Source organism: Gopherus flavomarginatus, chromosome 23 (genome assembly GCF_025201925.1).
Source record: "Gopherus flavomarginatus isolate rGopFla2 chromosome 23, rGopFla2.mat.asm, whole genome shotgun sequence".
In the NCBI taxonomy this organism is placed as follows: Eukaryota; Metazoa; Chordata; order Testudines; family Testudinidae; genus Gopherus; species Gopherus flavomarginatus.
In genome coordinates, this window is record NC_066639.1 from 13,494,062 (window position 1) to 13,516,186 (window position 22,125).

General features: G+C 46.3%; 3 protein-coding genes, 1 long non-coding RNA gene and 2 other non-coding genes across 11 annotated transcripts in view; 2 read left to right on the forward strand and 4 right to left on the reverse strand.

The window, feature by feature from the left end:
• LOC127039327 (zinc finger protein 420-like) overlaps positions 1-22,125 on the forward strand; it is a 645,607-nt gene that overhangs the window by 303,751 nt on the left and 319,731 nt on the right. The gene's annotated exons all lie outside the window — the stretch shown is intronic.
• Positions 1-22,125, reverse strand: part of LOC127039329 (zinc finger protein 665-like) — a 370,491-nt gene that overhangs the window by 190,901 nt on the left and 157,465 nt on the right. The window lies entirely within an intron of this gene.
• The window catches only part of LOC127039491 (uncharacterized), a 54,271-nt gene that overhangs the window by 21,671 nt on the left and 10,475 nt on the right, over positions 1-22,125 (reverse strand). The window lies entirely within an intron of this gene.
• LOC127039362 (gastrula zinc finger protein XlCGF57.1-like) overlaps positions 1-22,125 on the forward strand; it is a 261,180-nt gene that overhangs the window by 15,106 nt on the left and 223,949 nt on the right. The window lies entirely within an intron of this gene.
• Positions 9,479-9,550, reverse strand: TRNAK-CUU (transfer RNA lysine (anticodon CUU)). Its single transcript has one exon. It is a non-coding gene; the product is annotated as a tRNA-Lys (tRNA).
• TRNAF-GAA (transfer RNA phenylalanine (anticodon GAA)) lies at positions 10,583-10,655 on the reverse strand. The gene has a single exon. It is a non-coding gene; the product is annotated as a tRNA-Phe (tRNA).

The following is a 22,125-nucleotide window of genomic DNA, read 5'->3' on the forward strand; positions in this document are numbered from 1 at the left end:
CAAGGTCCCTCACCAAAGGCTCTTATATAAATTAAGTTATCATGGGATAAGAGGGAAGATCTTTTCATGGATTGAGAACTGGTTAAAAGATAGGGAACAAAGGGTAAGAATAAATGGGAAACTTTCAGAATGGAGAAGAGTAGCTAGTGGTGTTCCTCAAGGGTCAGTCCTTGGACCAATCCTATTCAACGTATTCATAAATGATCTGGAGAAAGGGGTAAACAGTGAGGTGGCAAAGTTTGCAGATGATACTAAACTGCTCAAGATAGTTAAGACCAAAGCAGACTGTGAAGAACTTCAAAAAGATCTCACAAAACTAAGTGAATGGGCAACAAATTGGCAAATAAAATGTAATGTGGATAAATGTAAAGTAATGCACATTGAAAAAAAAATAACCCCAACTATACATACAATGTGATGGGGGCAAATTTAGCTACAGCTAATCAGGAAAAAGATCTTTTTGTCATTGTAGATAGTTCTCTGAAGACATCCAGCAGTGTGCAGTGGAAGTCAAAAAAGCAAACAGGCTGTTAGGAATTATTTTAAAAGGAATAGACAGTAATACAGAGAATATCTTATTGCCCTTATATAAGTCAGTGGAAATAACTAATTTAGACCCCATCATTTTATATTTATACTTGGGATTGTTTTCCAATGGGCTGCAATATGCGCTATCCTGACATTTAGTGCTGCTGAGATCCTGCATTCAATAATATCCCAGCCCTTCCTGTTCCCTTTCTCCACTGAGCCCCACGCTTATGTTTCCAGCTTCCCCGGGACTCTCTTTTTCTCTGGACCTGTCTGTCAGCAAGAAGCAGTGCCAGGGAGAGACTTGCCCTCTCTCTGGAGTCTTCTATTTCTGAGACGTGGATTTACTTTCTCTGGGTTGTAGGAGACTTTTTGAAATTGAGTGTCTGTGACATTAAGCACAATACAGTCTGGACTGTTAAACAGCTCTGTCCCTTCAGTTCCCCAAGCTGGGATGACTTTTACACTGCTCTACTGTGAGAGCAGCCACTCCTGGGCAGTTAACTCGTAGTCTATAGCATGTAACTTGCTGCCAGCTACACAGTTTTAAGTGCTGCTAGTCAGGGACTCATGAATTACAGTACCCCACAGGGGAACCCCAGAAAATTCTCTGCTCCCAGACTTCCCCCAGAAATGTGCATCTTGCCCTGTCCAGCACACTACTGAACAACGCAAGCTCATATGAAATCTGTTATTTCATCAGTGGAAAATGACATGCACCAGCCTTTTTATTCCAAATGGAATTTCCAACACACTTTAATCCAAACACACGGGTTAGATAAAACAATAGACCAAGATTGTTAACTACTAAAAAAAAGAAAAGATTTTAAGTGGCTACAAGTAATGAGGCATAAAAATCAGAATTGTTTACAAAAGAAATGCAAGATAAAACACAAACTAATGTTTAACTTAACGAGCTAAAACGGGTTTAAAACAAATGTTTCTCTCACCATCTGCTGAGACAGGCTGGCTTTCCTTTCAGCCAGGACTCCCACTAACCTGCCCCTGCCGCCCACATTCAGTTCTTCAGGAGTTGTCATGAACAGAGGGAAAGGGGAGAGAGAGAGAGTCTCATGCATTTTCCTCACCTCTTTTTATAATTCAGTCCTTTGTACTAGAAACCACTTCAGTTCCCAGCTGAGTCATGGTGACAGGCTGTCTGTGTAGATATGAGCTTCAAGTGGTCCCTGTGGTGGAATGTAAATGTCTTCTTCACATCTTCCCCCTCCTGGAGAATGGCTATTTGACCAGCTGTTTGCCTTGCTGTCTCTGAGGAACTTAGGGTTAGAGTTGCAAGTTTTCAGTAACATCATACCGTAAAATCTCATAGCTTTACATACAATGTTGCTACACATTTTAACAGGAGGATATTCAGTAGATTATGTCTTTTCAAATGATACCTCAAAAACCATACAGTGATAAATGAAGGGGAGGGGAGGGATCTCTCTTTCATAAACACCCAGCCAGCCAGTTGGCTGTAAAATCCCTGTTGGACCAGTAGTGCTTCAAGAAAAGCAGGGGCATGGCTCCTAGGGACTAGCAATCACTGCAATAGACTGTTACCTCACACTTCAGTCTACTTAGCTAGGGAAGGGAGCTGTTAAAAAGTGTCGGTTGCATTTTGTGATTTTGTTTTGTTGGTAATGGTTGGTATCCATCACTCACATTTATTTCTCTTTAAATCTCTGTCCCTTGTTAAATAAATTTCCGTTTGTTCGATAACTGTGCTCAAGTGCTGTGTGTGATACCAGTAAAACTGGTAACCTGGACTGTACCACTGCTTTGGGCAGAGAGGAGCTGGGATATTTCTGAGCCCTGGTCTGCCCTAGGGGAGGGGATCAATCTAAGTTACGCAACTTCACCTACATGAATAACGTAGCTGAAGTTGATGTACTTAGGTCTACTTACTGTGGTGTCTTCGTCACGGTGAGTCGACTGCTGCAGCTCCCCGTAGACTCTGCCTGCGTCTCTCACCGAGCTGGAGTACAGCAGTCGACGGGAGAGCACTCGATGTATTGCATCTACACTAGATGCGATATATCGACCCCCGCTGGATCGATCGCTGCCCACCGATTTGGCAGGTGGTATAGACATACCCCGAGTATCTGGTGATTGGAGCTGGATCCCGGAGGGGGACACATTGAAGGAACTCAGGGGTTAAGGTGCCTCTATTGTCAACTGTCAGGGCTGCTGTAGCTCAGAGGAGGGTGTTTGACTGCCTGGCAGGTTTAGGTGCTGCAAGCCTGGGAGGTGGGAGAAATGAAGTGGCCTCGGGGTGCTCGTGCTCGGAGCAGGGGTGAACTGGGGCGAAGGGGGTGCCTCAGGGCAGAGGGGGGGAGCTGCAATGGACGGGGTGACTCAGGGCAGGGGCGCAGGGGGGGAGGGCACAAGATGGAAGTTTCGCCTAGGGCGTGAAACATCCTTGCACCGGCCCGCCCCATGCCCTGCCTGCAGCCAGCCCTGCACCCTCTGCCCTGCCCACAACAGCCGCGTCCTCCCTGCCCTGCCTGCAGCCAGCCCCACACCCGTTGCCCACCCCAGCCCCTGACACACTCCCTGCCCTGTCTCCAGCCAATTCCTGCTGCACCCCCCTATGGCCCTGCCCAAAGCCAGCCAGCCCCACCCCTCACAGCCTGCACCAGCCCTGCACCCCCAGCTCTGCCCAAAGCCAGCTCTGCACCCTCTGCCCTGCCTCCAGCCAACCCCTGCCGCACTCCCCTCCCTGAAGCCAGACAGTCCTGCACTCCTCTGTCTCCAGCCCTGCCAAGCCCTGCCGCACCCCCCTGCGTCCCTGCCTGAAGCCAGCTAGCCTACCCCAGACACCCCTGTCTTCAACCAGCCCTGCACCACTTGCCCTGCCTGCAGCCAGACCCTACTTCCAGCCAGCCCCATGTCCACTGGTGCCCTGCAGTTCCCAGGGCAGTAACCCTGCACATCTGCTTCAATGAGGGGGGCGGGGAGCAGCTGGGACCCACACATGTGCACACCCTAGGGTGAACAGACAGCAAGTGTGAAAAATCAGGACAGGAGGTGGGGGATAATTGGATCCTAGATAAGAAAAAGACCCCAAAATTGGGACTGTCCCTATAAAATCAGGACGTCTGGTCACCCTAACTCACTCCCAGGACTCCTGAGTTCCATTGCTGGGTTTCCTATTGGTTCCATTACTGATTGTTCTCCTTTTTCTGTGGGACTCTGGGCAAGTTGCTCCCCCATCTAGGGCTCTGTCCCCAGCAGTCAAATGGGGATTTCATACTTTCCCACTATTGGAAAGTGGTGGGAGAATCCCCCAGCAAAAGCTGCTCTGACAGTGCTAAGCAGCATCTGACCATTCAAGGTAGGAGCACACTGCCAGGCGGAGTGTTTGGCTCTGGGGTTTCACTTCAGCCCAGTTTACAGAGAGGGGCCCAGCCGTGGAGTTTGGCTCAAGAAGACCAAGTCTCCAATTTGTTAAGGGTGTTTTGAATTTCAATCCTGTGCTCCTAAGTGCTTGGTGTCAGTTGTAAATTTTAGAACCATACTCTCCACTCCATTTTCCGAATCATTCATGAAAATATTGAATAGTACCGGACCCCAGACTGGTCCCTGCCAGACCCACTAGGTACACCCTCTCCATTGGACAGCCAAACATGGAGAAGGGCTCCTGGAGTCTGGGCTTTCAACCAGCTCTGCACCCACATTACACTGATTGCAGTTGGACCGCATTTCCCTCATTTGCTTGTGAGAATGTCCTACGGAACTACGTCAAAAGCCTTAGTAACCCCAAGCTAGATCCCATCTACTGTTTACCCACCTCCACCAGGCCCGGAACCCTGCCAAAGAAGAAAAATGGATTGGTTTGGAATGATTTGTTCTTGACAAATCCATGCTCACTGGTCGTAAGAACCAAATTATCCTGTAGGTGCTGCTGACAAACTGATTGTTTAAGAATGTATTCCAGGAGCTCTCCAGCGATGGAAGTGAGGCTAGCTAGTCTGCAAGTCCCAGGGGTCTCTTTGTTCCCCTTTGAAAGATAGGTACCGTCTTGTTCATGGATGGGAAGATGTTCTTTTTCAGGGATCTCAGACGAGAACTGGGGCACATCGTCTGGTTTGTTAAGGCCACAAAAATGGAGGCAGGAACCTCTTCTCTCCTCCTGGCAAAGAACCCCAGGTACCTAAAAGACAGGACTCTCATCCCTGAATGGGCTTTAAAAAAGGCAGTGGTTAAAAAGTTTGGCCCCGACTATTTCTTGTTTCCACAGACTAGACATTTTAGCAAACTTTAGAATTCCTTGGTGCAAACACCGTGAAACTCCCCTTTCTCCTTCACAGAGGGCTTTAACGCCCCTTATCTCACTCAGGCTCACAACTGCCCAGAGCTTGAGAACTGTCCCTGTTCCCATTGGATAGATGGGGAGGAGCCTGAGGTCCAGAGAAGGGAAGTGACCTCCCCAAGGGCCTACACAGCAAGGTGATGGCAGAGTCAGAAAAAGAAGCCACCAGTTCCAACTCCTGTTCTAACAGACAAAAATACCCCAGAGGGGGGGATAGAGCCCAGGAATCGAAACAGTGGGGAAATTTCATTTAAACCATTTCTGTCAGAAAATCCCATTCAGACTAAACCAGTTTGTTTCTCGAAATCATAACAAGTGGGATGAAAGTTCTATGCAAAAAGATTTTGTTGCAAAACAAAAGCCTCTCCTGTTTGTCACAGTGTGTTAAATTGTCTCATCACACACAAAGAGGAGACACTTAGATCTCAAAAATTAGATAAGATGCTTCAATCTGAGCTAAGTCGATGCTGTTCTTAACAATTTCGAAATAAAAAAATACAAAAAAAAATAGACTGTTTCAACTATTCTACTTTGTCATAATCTGCTCTGAGTAAAAGTGATAGGACACCTCATACTATGCACTACTCCTAGGACACTCTCCAATGGATCCCCATCCTCCACCCATCATGAGGTATTAGGAGCGGATCATTATTATCCCTGCTTGAAAGAGGGAGAAGCTAAGGCTGAGAAAGGAGAATTGACTGGTCTTAGGTCACCTAGCCAGCCAGTGGCAGTGTTGGGAATAGGATCCAAGAGCTTTGATTTTCAAACTAACCAGCGGATCGTGAATTTCATACATTGAATGACCTGAATCAAGTGCTCTCAGATGAGCTCCAGACCAACAACTGTGCACAGTAATTATTCAGCAAGTATTTGAGGAGAACTGGAATGTTAGAGAGAATCATGAACTGCTCAGAGACAATTAATGCAGAGAAGCAGCAAAATTTGTCAAACATAGAACTGGTTCTGACTTATTTCCTTGGTCTTAAAAGAGAACAACAAGGACCTGAGTCTCCTCCCTGTCAATAACCCCCTGCTCAGCCAATCAGGGTAGAGACTGAGGATGGGAGGCTGAGGGTTCTCACCAGAGAGCCCAAAGGATGGTCCAGGTCACTGGTGAGGATGACTTCCCAAGCACTATTTCAGCCTCACATTTTTGCGTGGACCTCCCATAGTAGGAGCTGCAGAGCGCTCCCCTGCAACACACACACACACACACACACACACTCTGGTGTTGGGAGGGGAACAGGAAAAAGGAGAAAAGAAGCAAGAGAAGAAGAGAAGGGAGGGAGGGATGGATGGAGGAAAAGGTGAAACAAAAAGAACAAACCCTAATGTCCCCAGTGAGTCTAAGGTACAAAATTCCAGGTGTGCAATAAAATTCTGCCTCCTTAAGCTCGTGTTTTCCATGCCTAGAATTCACCTGTCACCAGATGGATCAGACTGAACAGGTTTCAAACCTCCAGGAGGCTCTTACCTTCTAAACAGGGATGGCTGTTTTCTAGTAAAATCACTACAAGGGAAGGAGAAAACTCGAAAGAGGTTCCTCCTGGCGCTCATGTCTGTGAACCCGAATACTCTCTCAGTCCTCAAAGAGAGACCTGGAGAAGGAGACTTGCTGAAGCAAAGTCACAGGGGTCTCTGAGGTTTCCCTGGCCCCTCGCCCCTGTCCTGCCTGGCTGATGTCAGCATCTCTCTGTGAGGTCACCACCTCCCCACCACCTTTGACCAATAGTCTGAGGTCCTGCAAAAGGCCTTTGTGATGTCACTGCCACACCCCTCCCTTGCTGTGCCAATGTCCTGCCCCTGGCCAGGCACTGTGGAGGTTTGAGCTACTCCCTGTGGATCACCCCACTCAAGGAGCGTTCGTTCTAGGAAGCAAGCTGGCTAGACGGGAAAACATCAGACGCTGCTCCCAATGCTACACTCAGTTTTTCAGAAATTAGTCGACTTTATGGCCAGAAGAGACCATTAGAGCATCTAATCTGACCCCCTGCATATCACAGGCCTCCTGTATGACACAAGAGCTACTTTTGGGGCAAACACATTCTAGAAAGGCGTCTAGTCTCCGTTAAATGACATCAGGAGATGGAGAATCCATCACTTTCGTTGGTAGCTTGTTCCTGTGGTGAATCATCCTCCCTGTTGACTATTTGGGCCCTAGTTGTAATATGAATTTGTCTCTTTTCACTTTCCAGCCATTGGTTCTTGTTATGCCTTTCTCTGCTCGATTAAAGAGCCCTTTAATACCCAATCTTTCCTCTCCATTAAGGCACTTCATCACTTTAGTGACGTCACCTTTCAATCTTCTTTTGATGAGCTAAACAGGTGGAGCTCTTTCAACAGCTCACTAGAAGGCATTTTTGTCCAGCCCTCAGAACATTTGGTGGCTCTTTGCTGCCCCAGCTCCAATTTCACAACATCTTTTTCAAATGAGGACGCCTAAACTGGAGGCAGTATTCCAATATCAGTCTCACTGATGCCGTGTCACCTCCTGTGACGTTATTGATATAATCTGTAATTGTATAGATCACCATTGTGACCGCTGTTCTATAGTTGCAGCCAATATTGTAGAAAGATTGTCATGTAAGGGGTCTGTGGAGAGGTTATGACTGGCTAATTATAACGATGCTATCTCTAGATGTGTATCATTTTTGTAGTTGACATTATGAATATTGGCTTTATGCTGCCCATATTTCAAACCTGTGCTCTGCTTCCGTGGAACACTCCAGCCAGACAAGTTGGTGTCAGTTCTGCCTAGTCTGCTTGATGTCCCATTAAGGACCATCAGCTATACATTCGACCCATTGAGAGAAGGCAGATATGCCTTGTAACTTAGCAAGGTATGCAGGGACGTGCCTATGGCAGAACTCAAAGGTTTTTCTATGCCACGTGCTGGATAGAGTGTCCTTGGGACAAAGAAAGCAAAGACCACATGGCAAGAGACTATAAAAGGCTGATGCCTCATCTCCATCTTGTCTTCAGTCCTGCTTCATACCTCTGGAGGGACTTTGCTACAAACTGAAGCTCTATACAAAGGACTGAATGACTCATCCCAGCTGTGGATGGACTCCAGAGACTTGATTTGAACCTGCAGTTTACTCCATCACTGCTACAAGCCTGAACCAAGAACTTTGCTATTACTGTATGTGAAGGGTTAAAATCCATGTACATTTTGTATAACAACCTGGTCTATGGATTGTGCCAGCTCTTTTCCAGACCCAAAGTCCAGAATATGGTCAAGGGACCAGAGGCCTAGGAAATAGTGATCAGCTAAGAGAAAGCTGGGTAAACAGAAAGCCTTGCTTGCTAAGATAGGCCTTGTCACCAAATTGCTAGGTGTTGAAGCTAAGAACTAAATAATTGTGTCTTATTCAGAGTTGCAGATTGAACAAAGAATCCCTGTTCCTATTGTGTTAATCTCTTCTTTAGGGAGACATTCTTCCCACAGATCCAACCTTGAGTTTATGAAGAGTTGGCACATGTCAGTATAAGATATGGCATCCTTCCACCTCCCTTCCAAGGGACCAATACTTGCCTTAAGACACACAGAAAACAATCTTTATTGCCATATACTTTCACTGTTTCTTTGCTTTAACCCCTAGGAATGTACCTGTTGGACAATCGAAGGAGCTGCTCCATTCCTATAGATCCCAAATCAGAATTTAACCTATGTATTTTATAACATTTTATCAAAGTATTAATGAAATGTTAACTTGCTAACTTGAGACCTTGGGCAGAGATATTATGTAATCTGTTAACCATTGGCTAATGTGCTTATCTTGTCTTGCTGCAAAACATAGCCTGGGGTATGGAACTGCCTATGCCGTCACTTTCCCCCACCCATGGACAATCTGTATATTCTATTGTAATCAATTAACTGACAGAGTCTCTGAGCCTAATACAGTAAGGTGACATTCCACCAGCACTGTGTGTCAAGCTCCTATGCTTGACCTCTACATGGTGTGGATGTATGTCCTTCACCATGCAGCCGAGATCAGCTCCAGAAGTCCTCGTCCACAGCTCATCCCTAGATGTCAAGGGAGAGCTCAATCAAATCTTGCTTACATATTTGATATAGGAGTTTCCAACTTACTTTAAAGACCACATGCTGACTCATACACCAAACCTTTGGAGAAAAACTTCCTGAGGGGGTCTGAAGCACCTGCTGCTGGAGGGAGGGAGGGAGCCCTGGGTTGGGATTGAGGGGCACTGGGAATAGGAGGGGGCTGTGGGTTGGGGCAGAGGAGAAGGGTGAAGAGCAGGCTCTGCTTGGGAGTGAGGAGCAGTCAGCATAGGAGGGACTGTGGGTTGGGACTGAGAATAGAGGGAACATGGGTTTGGGCTGAAGAGCGTCATCATTTGGGGATCCAGCAGGACAGGGGAAGAAAGCAGGTGATTCTAATTCCTTAAAGAAATTTTGTGTGTGTGGTTGTGCAGGGGAGGAACACGCTATATACCCAGAGGCCTTTATTTCCTCCAGCCTGCGAGCACAGAGGGGATGTCAGGAAGTTTCCCCTTCAATCTCACACACACAAAGGCCCTTCTGAGGATAGGGAAAATTCTGAAGAGAAAAAGTAACATCCAAGAGGATTCCAAAAGGACAGGTTTTTAGGATCCTGGTGAGTAGTTTATCACCTGACCAGGGACTTGAACGTTGGACCTCAGATTAAGAGTCTGATGCTCTACCAACTGAGCTAGCCAGGCTCAGAAAGGCAAAGAACAAGTTGATGCAAAGGAGAAACTAGTTAAGAAAAAGAGAGTGGGAAACTTTAGGGGAAACCTGCTGCTCTCTCTTTCTTCCCAGCTCTAGCCTGGCCTGGTATTAGTACCAGTTAACAAGAGTAAGAAGAGAGAAAGTATCTGTATCTACTAACCTTTTTATAGCAGCGGTTCTCACTGGAACAACTCCATCCACAGCTCGCAGGCTCCTCCCAAGCCTAAAACAGAAAATCATCTTGCCAGAAAGCAGCCCACTAGGGCTCACCCTTGCTGCTTCTCCTTCCACCCAGAACCCCACTTCTTCTCCTGAGCTGCAAGTAGCCACCCCTGGGATGCCAAGAGGCAGAGACAGGATTCTACCTCCCAGCAGCCAATGGCACCTCCTCAGGCTTCTACTAACCCCACTTAGCCACACGTAGGCCAACCTCCAAGGGCAGAGGAGGCCAAGCCACAAGCATTCAAAAGGTGACTGGCCTAATTACTCGAGCTTCCCCAGGCTGACGCCAAGGTACTTTGTTCACTGATGTCACCACCCTCTATCGTGCGGGGGTTAGGGTTATCCTAGGGACAGGCCAGTGGCAGAAGGAGGAGGCCTTGCTGGACAGCAAGGGGAGCTGGGAAAAGGAAGCCAGCATGTTTCTGCCCAGTTTTGGGCTGAGGCCCTTTTGCAGGTTAGGCAAACGTGAGAACCACCACACTACAGAAACTCCATCACAGTGCGCTGCCCTGTCCCGCCCTCAAATTCCCTGCACTTTGGTGGTGCTCAACCTGGCACACACCGAGGGGAGAACCTGGAGAAAATGGCAGCAGCTCTTTGATGGGTCAGCTGGCAGAGCAGAGGACTGGAGCCGGCACTCAGGAAGTTGTCCTTACATCACCCTTGTGAGTCCAGCTTGAGGGAGAGCCAATGCTGCCTTTTCCTACAGTGAAGCCCAAAATGACGGACTCACATGGGGTAAGGAACTGCTGTGTTGCCAGGAAAGAGGATACTACTGCAGGAAGATGGATGAAAGAGCCTGCTGAAACCAGGGATTGAACCAGAGACCTTTAGATTTTCAGTCTAACACTCTCCCAACTGAGCTACATCAGCACCTGTAGGGGCCCTTTTTGGGCTGCTGCTTCTCACCTTGAAGTTTATTCTCAATAAACCACCTCTCTAGTCAACTCCGGCCAATGCAAGAAGGACATCACTTGCTATTTTCGCACTTGGAAATGTCATCAACTAGTCTCTGGATCTCTCGAATGCTGCGCTTCACTTCATCGGGGAAAGGCGAGAGACGCGACCTTTGAACAAAAGGCCTGGGGTAACATCCTAATGTTGTCTTCTACTGTAACACTGTTTAACACCGGCCCACCCTGTGCTGGTGACAGTTCCATTTCTAGGTATTAGCACGTTTCAGTTACTGTTAAAATTAAAAGTTTCTATACGCTTAAAGGAAATGATTTTTTTTATTTGCTTGTATATGGCATCAATAAATACAGATTTACACATCCTAGCATGAACATGTACTGTCTTATATGGTAGAGAAAATCATGCTTCCAAATTGTGCATCGAAATCATGAAATAAGCTACAAATGCAATAAAAAATAAATATCAGAGGGGTAACCGTGTTAGTCTGGATCTGTAAAAGCAGCAAAGAATCCTGTGGCACCTTATAGACTAACAGATGTTTTGGAGCATGAGCTTTCGTGGGTGAATATTCACCCACGAAAGCTCATGCTCCAAAACGTCTGTTAGTCTATTAGGTGCCACAGGACTCTTTGCTGCTCATAAAAAAAAAATGGTATTTAATGGTTTAACATATGGAGTTGGGCTCGGGGGCACCGAGGGCACTTCCTGCCTGGTATGCCACTTGGTCTAGGGGAGGCCCTGTCAGGGAGAACAGGTAGACAGGAAAAGCCCCATGAACTTTTGAATTTCATTTCCTGTTTGGCCAGCATGGAGAGCTCATCATCACAGGTGACCAAGCAGAGCTCATCAGCACAGGTATCAATGCAGTCTCCTGAGAACTGAAAAAGAGCTCCAGCATGGACCGCACGAGAGGTACTGGATCTGATCGCTATATGGGGAGAGGATTCTGTGCTAACAGAACTCCGTTCCAAAAAACAAAATGAAAAAACATTTGAAAAAGTTTCCAAGGCTATGATGGAGAAAGGCCACACCAGGGACTCAGTGCAGTGCAGAGTGAAAGTTAAGGAGCTCAGACAAGCCTACCAGAAAACCAAAGCAGCAAATGGAAGGTCCAGGGCAGGGCCGAAAACATGCCACTTGTACGCTGAGCTACGTGCAATTCTAGAGGGGTCCACCACCACTACCCCACGCCTGTCTCATAGACTCATAGACTCTAGGACTGGAAGGGACCTTGAGAGGTCATCGAGTCCAGTCCCCTGCCCTCATGGCAGGAACAAATACTGTCTAGACCATCCCTAATAGACATTTATCTAACCTACTCTTAAATATCTCCAGAGATGGAGATTCCACAACTTCCCTAGGCAATCTATTCCAGTGTTTAACTACCCTGACAGTTAGGAACTTTTTCCTAATGTCCAACCTAAATCTCCCTTGCTGCAGTTTAAGCCCATTGCTTCTTGTTCTATCATTGGAAGCTAAGGTGAACAAGTTTTTTCCCTCCTCCTGATGACACCCTTTTAGATACCTGAAAACTGCTATCATGTCCCCTCTAAGTCTTTTCTTTTCCAAACTAAACAAACCGAATTCCTTCAGCCTTCCTTCATAGGTCATGTTCTCAAGACCTTTAATCATTCTTGTTGCTCTTCTCTGGACCCTCTCCAATTTCTCCACATCTTTCTTGAAATGCGGTGCCCAGAACTGGACACAATACTCCAGTTGAGGCCTAACTAGCGCAGAGTAAAGCGGAAGAATGACTTCTCGTGTCTGTGGATTCCGAGGTGAGGCTGGTAATCTCAGCCATGCCTGAGGAGTCTGCAGCCGGGGAAGATGAGGAGGAGGAAGAGGAGGACACAGCACTCCATTCTCCCCAACAGCCAGGAGCTTTTTCTCACTCAGACGGAATTATCCTCCCAGCCCTCCCAAGCCAGTAGCCCAGACAATGAAGCCATGGAAGCGACCTCTGGTGAGTGTACCTTTGTAAATATAAAACATGGTTTAAAAGCAAGTGTTTTTTAATGATTGATTTGCCCTGAGGACTTGGGATGCATTCGCGGCCAGTACAGTTACTGGAAAAGTCTGTTAACATGTCTGGAGATGGAGTGGAAATCCTCAAGGGACATCTCCATGAAGCTCTCCTGGAGGTACTCCAAAAGCCTTTGCAGAAGGTTTCTGGGCAAGGCAGCCTTATTCCATCCACCATGGTAGGACACTTGACCACGCCATGCATGTAGCAAGTAATCTGGTATCATTGCATGACAAAGCATAGCTGCGTATGGTCCCGGTGATTGCTGGCATTCAAGAAACATCCGTTCTTTATCTCGTTGTGTTATCCTCAGGAGAGTGATATCGTTCATGGTAACCTGGTTGAAATTCAGGAATTTAATTAAGGGGACAGAGATGGCCATTCCTACTGGACTGTTTGCCTGTTGCTTAAAAGAAATCCTTCCTTGCAGGTAGCCAAGCGGAAAGGGGGGGGGGGGTAATGGCGCTGAGCTTTTTCGCATTTGGCTGGCAGGGATCTTCCCTGCTACCAGCCATGCGGTGGGGGGCAAAGGGGGTGATTAGCGGTGATCTTCCATGATACCAGCCACGCGGTGAGGGGGAGGGGTAAAGCGATCATCCCAGAGAATTGGATGAGGGGGTGGTTTCTGATGCTGCATGTTAACAGGAAAGAAGCAGCACTGAAAGGGCTTTGCTTGGTATTTGGGAAAGGAGGGCACTGTGTACATGAAGGCTGCAGAAGCCAAAAGACAGTGGCTTACCATGGCTGCATGCAAGCTGAATTCTGATGCCTGAATCTGTGTCTGTGAGATCTCTAACACCAGAGCCACAGGCACTCAATATTAAGATGCAAAATGTGACTTTGTAGTGAAATCACATGTGCTATGTAAGGTGAATAGTGTTGTTCACTGTGAAAGAGTATAATCATTGTTCTGTAAAATGTATCTTTTTAAATGCTTCTCTCCCTTTTTTACCTCCCTCATGCAGCTGCAAATTTTTCAAGCCTTCCTACTCCATCCCAAAGGCTATCTCAGATAAGGCAGAGGAAAAAAAGGTGCAAGACGAAATGTTCTCAGAAATCATGGAAATGACCCGCAATGAAAGAGCTCATCTGAATGAGTGGAAGGACGTGGTATCAAATTACAGGAAAGATGCTAGTGAACGTGAGGACAGGAGGGACCAACGTGAGGATAGGAGGGACCAACGTGAGGAGAGGAGGGACGTTCGAGATGACAGGTGGCGCCAGGAAGATCAGAGGTGTAGGCAGGAAGATCAGCGGTGGCAGGATGCAACGCTGGGGCTGCTGCGTGATCAAACTGACATCCTCCGACATCGGGTGGAGCTTCAGGAACAGCAGCAGGGTCACAGAGTGCCGCTGCAGCCCCTGTGTAACCACCCTCACCACTCACCATGTTCCATATCTTCCTCACTCAAGAGGTGTAAGAACGCGTGGGGGAAGGCTTCGTGCACCCGCCCAGTCCACCCCCGTGGACAGCCCAACCAAAAGGCTGTCATTACTTTGAAATATTTTTAGTGGCCTTTTCCTTCCCTCCTATCCTCCTCCCAAACCACACCCGGGATACCTTGTCAGTTCTCTCCCTCTTTTTATAATGACTTTTTAATAAAGAATACATGATTTTTAAATGATAGTGACTTTATTTCCTTAAGCAAGCTGTAATCGAAGGGGGAGGGTGGGTTGCGTACAGGGAATGAGTCAATTAAGGGGGGGCGGGTTCATCAAGGGGAAAAAACACAAGTCACACCGTACCCTGGCCCGTGATGAAACTCGTTTTCAAAGCTTCTCTGGATGCGCACCACTTCGTGGTGTTCTCTTCTAATCGCCCTGGTGTCTGGCTGTGCATAATCAGCGGCCAGGTGATTTGCCTCAGCCTCCCACCCCGCCATAAAGGTCTCCCCCTTACTCTCACAGAGATTGTGGAGCACACAGCAAGCAGCAATAACAATGGGGACATTGGTTTGGCTGAGGTCTGAGCGAGTCAGTAATGTGCGCCAGCGCGCCTTTAAACAGCCAAATGCACATTCTACCAACATTCTGCACTTACTCAGCCTGTAGTTGAACAGCTCCTGACTACTGTCCAGGCTGCCTGTGTACGGCTTCATGAGCCATGGCATCAAGAGGTAGGCTGGGTCACCCAGGATAACTACAGGCATTTCAACATCCCCAACTGTTATTTTCTGGTCTGGGAAGTAATTCCCTTGCTGCAGCCGTTTAAACAGAGTAGTGTTCCTGAAGACGCAAGCGTCATGAACCCTTCCCGGCCATCCCACGTGGATATTGGTGAAACGTCCCTTGTGATCCACCAGTGCTTGCAGCACCATGGAAAAGTACCCCTTGCAGTTTGAGTACTGGGTGCCCTGGTGCCAAGATAGGGATACGGGTTCCATCTATCGCCCCCCCCACACAGTTAGGGAATCCCATTGCAGCAAAGCCATCCACTATGACCTACACGTTTCCCAGAGTCACAACCTTTCATAGCAGCAGCTTAGTGATTGCTTTGGCTACTTGCATCACAGCAGCCCCCACAGTAGATTTTCCCACTCCAAATTGATTCCTGACTGACCAGTAGCTGTCTGGCATTGCAAGCTTCCAGAGGGCTATTGCCATTCGCTTCTCAACTGTGAGGGCTGCTCTCATCTTGGTATTATGGCGTTTCAGGGCAGGAGAAAGCAAGTCACAAAGTTCCACGTAAGTCCCTTACGCATGCAAAAGTTTCGCAGCCACTGAATCGTCCCAAACCTGCAAAACTATGTGGTCCCACCAGTCTGTACTTGTTTCCCGGGCCCAAAATCGGCGTTCAATGGCTAGAACCTGCCCCATTACCAGCAGGATCTCCAAAGCGCAGGGGCCCGCGGTTTGAGATAATTCTGCGTCCATGTCCTCATCACTCTCGTCGCCGCTCTGCCGTAGCCACCTCCTCCTTGCCTGGCTTTGCAGGTTCTGGTTCAGCGTAGACTGCACGAGAATGCGCAAGGTGTTTACAACGTCCATGATTGCGGTCTTGATCTGAGCAGGGTCCATGCTTGCTGTGCTATGGCATTTGCACAGTTCAGCTAGGAAAAAAGGCACAAAACAGTTGTCTGCTGCTTTCACGGAGGGAGGGGTGAGGCTGTACCCAGAATCACCCGTGACAATGTTTTTTGCCCCATCAGGCACTGGGATCTCAACCCAGAATTCCAAGGGGCGGGGGAGACTGCAGGAACAGTTACGGAATAGCTACGGGATAGCTACGGGATAGCTACCCACAGTGCAACGCTCTGGAAATCGACACTAGCCTCGGTACATGGATGCACACCGCCGAATTAATGTGCTTAGTGTGGCTGCATGCACTCGACTTTATACAATGTGTTTTACAAAACCGGTTTATGTAAAATCAGAATAATCCCGTAGTGCAGACATATCCTTACTGGCCTGCAAGATGAGGGTCTTCTACTCTTACCTTTAACTTCATTGTTGTCATTCCTACTTATCCTATCTACCTCATCTCCCCCGAGGTCTCTGGGCAAATCAGGTGTGAACCACTCCTTTGATACAGACTGTCCCAATCCAGCTGAATTGAGGCAGACTTTGGGCCAATGTCAGTTTGGAAAAGGCCCACTTACCCTGGAGGTTTCTCAAAGTATCTGTTACTGTGAACCACGTGTAGTGTGGATGTGTGAACCCCAAAGATATCAAACATGAAAGAAACACAAGGCCAGTTCTGAGGAGGTTTCCAGACCTAGGCCTGAGGGTTAAACAGCTGTGCTCAAAAGGAAAAGGGGCCTCAGGCCCTATAAAAACAACTGGTTGCAAAAATAAAATAAAAATTAAATACATAATAAAAAAAATGTAAAAAAAACAACCTAGAAAAGCTCCCATCACACATCCATCACCATTTCGGATTTTGACATCTCCTGCCTGGTGTGACATCTTTGCTTTGCAAAGAGACCTGGAGAACTCTGTGTAACTGGGTAAAAGGTTACACATCTTCTCTCCAGTAATTTTCCTCCTAATAGAAGACTACCTTTAAAATGTATCAAAGTAAATTCTATTTGAACTAGAAATAACTACAGTCTATCCTGGGTCTCTAGTCTCATACATGCTATTTCTCTCACATATTCCCCCCACTCTAATTCCTTTGGAGTGAGGTTTCAATTTCAGGATTAGTCACCATTTCCTAGATAGTAGGAGGGGGCAAGGAGAGAACTAGAAGAAAACCTGAATTATATTGTAACACTGAAAGTTATCACAGAATCAGCCTCTTACGTTACACTAGTTAACTTCATGTTTAATTTCATTGTCGCTGGTAACAACTTATCAAAGATTTCAAAATATAAACCCATAGGGCAGTTCTCTCTTAATTCCCATTTCCACCCAGTCAGCTTTGTGTGAAGTCACATTCTACAATAACCAAGGAGCCTTCCATTTCTGTGAGTTCATTTCTCCCTGGGTCTTCTCCTGTAAGTGTGGGTGGAAGGGGTCTCACATGACGTGGGAAGGCTGCATCATGAGAAAAACCACCTGTGCTCTATTTTCACACTATCTGATCTTTCAGAGTAGCAGGAGGTGGAGAAGTGATACAAATGCATAAGACTTACTAGCAAAACTAAGAGACCAAACCACAGACTCTGGACTCAGCATTCACGTATCCTGCAGTCTGAACTTGAAATCTGATGCATTCCCCCACTGGCTGCCATCATTTGCCCAGCATGGAAGTGCTTCTTGTCCAGCAAGATTGGGACCCATAGGCATGGAATGGCTCTGAAGGAATCAGCCGTTTCTCTCTGTGCTTCATGAAACTTTGGATCCAAATGGTAACAGACAGTTGTGCCCAATTTAATCATGGCACCTTTTAGGAGTGTGACCAGTGCCACATAACTAGGGAGCAGGGTTCTAAAAATAGTTTACCAGGGCCACAGGTAACCATACCTTTCATCTCAGGGGTGAAAATCAACCACTAGTACCTGCAATTTCTACCTGAGTTCTTGTCAAATCTTTGACCTTCCCTGGAGTCATTTTACACTTCTCTAGTGTAGAATTCTTCACCAACCACACAACAGATCAGTAGCATAGTGAGGTACAACTCCCCCAAATATGCCCTTTTATTTTTTAATCTGGTGGCACAGATTTAATTTAGGGACTAAATTGAGGTGTGTCTTAGAATCCCTGTAAAACATCAAATATCATGTATCAGAGGGGTAGCAATGTTAGTCTGGATCTGCAAAAGCAGCAAAGAGTCCTGTGGCACCTTATAGACCAACAGACATACTGGAGCATGAGTTTTCGTGGGTGAATACCCACTTCATTGGATGACATGCATCTGACGAAGTGGGTATTCACCCACGAAAGCTCATGCTTCAATACGTCCGTTGGCCTACAAGGTGCCACAGGACTCTTTGCTGCTTTTACCAAATATCATGGATGTATTAAAAGTAGGTATCTTTCTGCAACTATCACATTCAACGCAGATTTCATTTTCTACACATTTGCAGCATCTCCCAGGGCTGAGCTGAATAGAAACGTCACTTCCATTTTTCCCATCCCTACCTCAATAGGGACTGCATTTCCCAAATAATAGACAACATGCACCTGATTAGGAAGGAGATATCTTCAGGAGTGACCTCTTGCAGAGCCTGGGCCAGAACTGCTTTGGGAGCCCAATGCATGGGTATTTTACTTGGTTCCAAGTCATTTACTAGGGAATCCTGTTCCCAGACCTTTAGAAAAAATACTGACCTAACCAATTGAACAACAGGGGGACTGGGATGGTGATGGGAAATAAAGGAATCCCTCTGACTTACCCTATCTCCTTCTGTTGTTACAGAGGGTGAAATGAAATTTTTCCCTACCCCTGCCCTGTTCCTGCTCTTTGTTATAGGTCAATATATTTTAAGTGAGGAAAATTGTAGTAAAAATATCTGCTCCCTAGCACAACCTGAAGCAACATCAGAGCAACTGGGAATGAAACAATTGGTTCCTAAAAAGGGGAACTTGATGACTAACAATTGGTTTGAAATGGGGGAACAGGATAACTATGATGCTCAGGGTTTGTTTAGACTAGGAGAAGTGATGGAGTTTAGGTCAGGTCAAGGGGAAGCTAATGCCAACCACTGCACCTGGGCTGCATTTGCACAACTTTTTACACCAAGATCACTAACTTGAGCAGCCAACGCCATGTACAGTCCTAGTGGATGGAAGGCACAGGTAGTTTTTGCTTCAGTGTAGCTTGTTGGGATCAAACCTCTCCCCCACCTGGAGCTGATGAACATTCCTCGCAGGAGGGACACACACTCCTATGACTCAAAAGGAAAGTTGATAGAAAAGATCACAGGATTGACCCCAAAGAAGGATGAGATCCAAAAGGGAGAAGCAGGCAACTGATCTGATGGAGCTGAGAGACCACGGTGAAGATAGTGATTTTTGCACCATGTGGAAATTAGCAAATGTGATTTTAAACAAAAAACAAAACAAAACCAACAACTTTGGCCAGCCCTAGGGCATGGATTTATAACAGTTCACTCTCATGTGGATTTTGTGATGTCTAATAAAGTTTGAGCTGTGATTGAAGCTTTCCCCACACTCAGGGCATGTGTAGGGCATCTCCCCTGTGTGGATTCTCCTGTGTGCGCTCAGGACAGAGCTCTGATTGAAGCTTTTCCCGCACTCAGAGCACGTATAGGGCGTCTCCCCAGTGTGGATTCTCTCATGTCTGATAAGGTGAGAGCTCCGATTGAAGCTTTTCCCACACTCACCGCATGCAAAGGGAAGCGCCCTTGTGTGGATTCTCTGATGTCTGATAAGGTCTGAGCGCTGAATGAAGCTTTTCCCACACGCAGTGCACGTGAAGGGCAGCTCCCCTGTGTGGATTCTCTGATGACTGATAAGATGTGAGCGCCGATTGAAGCTTTTCCCGCACTCATGGCACATGGAGCGTGTCTCTTCCAAGTTGATTCCGTTGCGTGGAATAAGGTCTGAGTGGCTACTGTAGTTTTCCTCTGCCCTCTGCTGAGTCTCACAGGCTTGTGTGTTTTCTGGGAGTGCACAACTCCTGGAAACATTCCCTTTGGATCTTCCTGATAACATCCAAGGTGGTTCTACTTGCACAGTGTCTTCCTGCTGGGGTTTCTCCTCCTCATTCTCACTCACCACCCCATCGCTGGATGGGAGACAGAGAGAATCCAGACAGAGGTCACTCCCTGTGCCTGAGAAAAAGGAAATGTCACAGAGAGGAATGGAAAAAGGGATGAACAAACCAAAACAGATGTGGGAGAGAACCAACCTATCAGGTGCTGATTTTCCCCAAACCCTTCCACAGAGAAGAGAGGAAGGGATCAGTTCTGGGTCCTCATTGCACCATAACTCTCAGGGGAAAGTGAGATTGGGGAGGTACCTGCTGCCAGTTGCCAGTCAGAATAGGAGGGAAGCCATAAGTGACATCTGCCATAATGATTCCACATCTGCAGGGAACAATCCTGAACTTGAAGAGCTCATGGGCTCTTTGTAGGGCATCCAAATATTTCCTGCATTCCTAAGCAGTTGTTGAATTGTTTAACCAATTCCTCACCTGCGAAGGCAGCTCTCGGGAGCACTTCTTTCTCAGAGCTCTGGAGGTCTCGGATCCATGGTTCTTCCCCTCGTTCCAGCTGCAAGATCACATCAGGTTTGGAAATAGGAAACCCTAATGCAGGCAAAGAAAACAAGGGAGGTCAGTGGAACTTGTGGGATACATGTCACAAAGAATATTCCATGGTTTAACCCCATCTCATTTTTAGGCAGTAACAAATGTATCCCTCAGGAATAATCTGCTTGCCTGCATAAATATATCTTTTCTTATTATATTGTGATAAGTTTATTAATTCATATTAAAAATAAGCTTGGCTGTAATGCAAGAAACCTACAGGCCACAAACCTGCATTTTAAGCTAAAGCAAAGTTCGCATAGCTCTAGCCTGTGCCCTTTTATCCTGAAAAGCAAATGTTTTTCCTATACCCAAATCAAGTGCCTATGCTTAGCTCTAAGACCCTTTACCTAGACCAACAGACAAAGAAGAATGGCAAAGAGGATTTTTCAGAGCTGTACTCACAGACTTAACAAGTATCCCACAAGTGCGCAGATACCTGCCATCCATACGCACATACATACTAGCCTATGGAGTAAGCGTACCATAACATTTCTATGGGGGAAGAGTGAAATTTGGGCATAAGAGGAAGGATTTCCGGCATTTATTTCTATAAAAAGAGGTAACCTACCTCAGTATGGTACCCCCACCCCCACCTCGACCTCCTCCTCCTTCACTACACTTCACCATCTTCAACTCCATATTTATGCTGTCCATCTATGACAGCTATTAGCCAGCAATAGGCCGCATTTATTTTCTTTTCAAACTTTTGGGTTCAAAAGGGACTCGGCTAAGCTTGGTCTCTCTAAACTTTATTTTAATTTGTGTATTAGATTATTTAGTTGAGCTAAAAAGTAAATTCCAAAGTAGCTTTGACAGCTCTTTGCATTAGTTTCCTCTGCAAGAGGTGTGAAACCGGAACCGCCAGAGGCGAGGCCAACGCCAGTTTATCAAAACAGGATGTGAATAGTAACCAAAGTTTGCAGCACATAATATTGTATTATCACATGTATCTCTTGACTAACAGTAATACAATTGTAACTCTGTAACTCTAACTGTTTTACAATTTACTTACTAATTCATTGATGATAATAAAAAGTCATTATGACTAGATCTGTCTCAGTGTGAGCTTCCTCTCATACCCCCAAAGGTCCCTTTATCAATTCTGTGGAACCTGATTTGAAACATGAACTTTTATCTTCTGATCAAACAAACTGGCGAGCTTAAACTCATATTAATTAATATAAATGATTAAGTAGTATTATTAATTAAAATTAATTACAAAACAAATTAAATTAAGTTGATAAATCAAATCAACGTTACTAACACATCCCAAATAAGGCTCCGCATCCCAAGGCCACCTTCCTTGGCTCAAAGTGGCAGGAGAGTTATTATTATAATAAATCATATTCATTACCTTAGTGCCTAAGAGCCAACTAACAGCGGGTCCCCGTTGTGTTAGGCAAAGTGCAAACAGAGAACAGTAGATGGCCCATGCCCTGAAGAATTTACAATCTAAACCAGGAGCAGGCAACCTGCCGCACGCGAGCTGATTTTCAGTGGCACTCACACTGCCCGGGTCCTGGCCGCTGGTCCGGGGGGGGGGGGCTCTGCATTTTAATTTAATTTTAAATTAAGCTTCTTGAACATTTTAAAAACCTTATTTACTTTACATACAACAATAGTTTAGTTCTATATTATAGACCTATAGAAAGAGACTAAAAACGTTAAATGTGTTACTGGCACGCGGAACCTTAAATTAGAGTGAATAAACGAAGACTCGGCACAGCACTTCTGAAAGGTTGCCGACC